Raw genomic sequence first — 3,642 nt, 5'->3', positions numbered from 1 at the left:
TTTGGATTCCTGAATAATTGATAACTTGCCAATGAAGTGATTTCTCAAAATGTGTTTTAAGCAGATCATATTATCTCACTGTAAGATCAAACTTCCAGTTATTACACACAATTCATGAAAGACTAAAACAGAAGCAAGCCTACATGTGCGTAGGTTTCACACTTCACGTATATACTCGGCGGGGGGTATATTACATTGTGCAAAATACTATTAAATACTTTTTAACCTGTCACTCGCAACGGGGAAAGTACAGCGATCATTCAGATTGGTACCCATCAAACCACTACTCAAGGACACAGGAGGAGGCGTGGAAGACCTCTCCAACTACAGACCGATTTCAAACATTTCCTACCCAGCAAAACTAGTAGACACCTACGTCTACAAAGTAACACAAGAACACAGAAAAACACCTGCTGCTGGACCAGCCGCAAGTTGGCTTTAGACCCACGAGGGGAGCAAGACCAGCATCTGGCATGACCTAAAGACAAATGCAGACACTGGCACACACTCTGCCCTTATTCTACAAGACCTCTTTGCAGCTTTTGACTCAGTCAACCATGACATCCTCCTCAAGAGAATAGAAGAAATAAGAATAACAGACTTAGCCCTACTCTGGATTAAATCATTCCTAGCAAATAGAAGGGAAACGGTCTGGATGAAACCCTTCAAATCCGCTCCATGGGACACTGACTGTGGAGTTGTGAAAAGAGATTGCTCGAGCACTCCAAGGTTTATGTGTAAACGTTTTCAGTCTTAGCTTCTATCTTTGATTACGAGTTTAAGGTGCAGGGGAGGAAAAGTGGACCTGGCACAAGCCCACTAGTACATATAAGCAAACAAGAAAAGAGGATCCAAAACGGGAACCCTCCCGTCCCCTGCACGCTATCGTTATACCACCATCAGACGGTTATCAATACTTTTATACTTCAAACAATGGTATCTATTTCAAATTTCAACAATTGTCAATGTCAAACACTACACTGAAGATTTATTTCATAAAGGGTGATAGTTAATTTAAACAAAAGTTGTTCTCCTTTGTAGTGCATATACAAAGTCCCAAATAAACGGCTTGTGTGAGCCATTCCCACATTGCATGTGTAAAGTTCAAGTTATACGGCTAACGCATTTAGAGTTTATCAATTCTTCTTCTTGAGCTAAAGTTGAACTGTAAGGTGACAATATAGAGAAAAAGTCTATACGCGTTTTGCCTGACCATCAGTAAATAATCAACAATTTCCTTCAGAAGGCACAATCAAGTCTCTGGTGATACAGGTGAAACACATTCAAGGAAGTGTAGCATATTTGACACAAATATTACATAGGATCGATGGGAGGGGTGCAATGGTTTTAAGTATTATGTAGCATCGTGATTATTATAGTATCAAGAATGCTTGATTATGCAGGGTACCATCTGTCTAGTCTATTTACATCTAATGTGGGTAAGTGTACTCCCCTTGGAGGTACTAGTATCTCAGTACTCAGATTCTAATTTCACTTGTCTCAGTGTTATGCTGTTACCCTATATCTAAACAGCCATGGTAAAATATTTCACTATGATTAAGGCATACCTTAATGTGAGTGCCTGTGAATCTTCTTGTGGGAGTGTTCAAATCTTGTATTCTAGGTGCTAAGCTTCGTCAGACTGGACAAATATCCTGTCTTGGAACACAGAACCTCTTATGTGTGAAACAACATTGAGTATGTTAAAAAGGAAAGCTATTGTATATAATGATCCTTCATGCATCTGGGATTAACCAAATAGGTCTCACCGGTTCTAAAAATACACAATGTTCTATTTCCAGGAATGCCTTTATTCAAGGCTGCTTATGGCTATGGCCTTCATCCCAGTTCCTAGGTCTCCCTACTGGCAACAGATGCAGTGCGTCTGATATGTTGGAAAAAATAATGATGTATCTTACCATGTCTCCTTACGCATATAATTCATCGAGATGCACTATGAGGTGTGTCAAGACCTATAGGCAATTTAGCGATAATGTATAAAACATGGGCTCACCTCTGTTTCAATTGGGAGAGTTGAAATAAATTCCACTGCGCTAAAACGCCCTTCTTATTACTAGTCTTTATGTTGTTTTCCCGTCTTGGGTGCTGGCACAGCCCATGTGTACAGGTGCAGTCTAAAAAGAAATGTTTTACCAGTACATGGTCACTAAATCTCATACTGTTTAATGAACAATCTCATTTTCGGAGTCTATGTCCACGTCTCCTCTGTTCTTACCTATGCAGCTGGATGCCTTTCCTGGATGATGCAGCGTCCGGAGTTCACTGTTTCCTACTATCGCGCTGTGGCAGTGATGCGTATGCTCTAATGATAGGGAGCCGCGAACCTCGCACGCTCCCTGGTGGGTTTACTATGTAGTCACGGAAACCCCTCTGGACGCTAGTAAACGGTGTGTGTTTCTGTCCCCCATATGCTGAGTCTCAGTCACGGAAAGTGAAGAGGGACTCAACTGAATCTACGTCATGATGTCTACGGCTTGTGACACGGTCATGCTGAGTATTTCCTGGGCGTCATCTATGTGTCCTAATGGGTGTATTTATATTATAACTTAGTGCCTGTATATTTTATTCCATAGCTTAAGTGCAGCTCATTCTTGATGCTACAACAACCATGACTATAACCCACATACTGGACATCTGATCCAAGTGATGAGCAGAGAAAAGAAAATATTTTACACATTTGAAATACTGATCATAATAAAAGATGCTAAAAAAAGAAGATGATAAGACAATGATAGTGATGAGCAATGAACACTGGCTAATATTACATCGGTGTTATTCAATCCTAAGTGTGCTGTTACCTCTAGGGCATTCCAATGTAAACAATAATCAGAATTCTAAATCAATGTTTTTCATCTATGCTCTTGTGATGGACAATACATTCAGTTTAACATTTCAGGTGGGCGGGTGAACATTATCCGGACTGGCGCTAATTTAACAGGTGTTCCACCCTTGTATATAGTTATATATCATGTACAGTGCTCTCTGATTCCTAGTTCATCGATCTTCTTATTCGGAATTATCCCTTAGACTGTGCCCCTTTTTGCTGTCTATATGTCATGGTTGAAGTCATCATCAAATGAAGCATTTGAGGGAAAACTCTTCATTGAGTCCCTTTGGGTTTAAGGTGTCTAGGAGGTGTATCCAGAACGTCTTCCTACGTGAAAGGATGGATTGGTAGTCTCCACCTCTGTAGGGTTTCTTGACAACTTCCAAAACTTGGAATTTAACCTGGGCTACTGTATGATGATTTTCAGTGAAGTGTCTAGTTAATGGAGATTTTATGTTTTTGCATCTGATATTCGATTTGTGTTCAGTGATCCTGTCCTTTACTGATCTTGTAGTCTGGCCCACATATAATTTGCCAGAAGGGCATTTTATCACATAGATGACGCCTGTTGAGATGCATGTAGCAAAGTCTCTCAATTTGAATGTCTTCCCTGTTTGGGGATGTGCAATGGTTTCTCCTTTCATTACATTATTACAATGCTTACACCCTAGACAGGGATAAGTGCCCTTCTTTCGTGTCTTTAGCAGAAATTGTTTCTCCTTTGGAGGTTTCTCCACTCTGAATAATTTTTCCCTTAAATTGCAGCCTCTCTTGAGAGCCATCATTGGTGACTT

Source organism: Ambystoma mexicanum, chromosome 6p (genome assembly GCF_040938575.1).
Source record: "Ambystoma mexicanum isolate Mex_15411 chromosome 6p, UKY_AmexF1_1, whole genome shotgun sequence".
In the NCBI taxonomy this organism is placed as follows: Eukaryota; Metazoa; Chordata; class Amphibia; order Caudata; family Ambystomatidae; genus Ambystoma; species Ambystoma mexicanum.
This window is presented reverse-complemented; position numbering follows the sequence as displayed.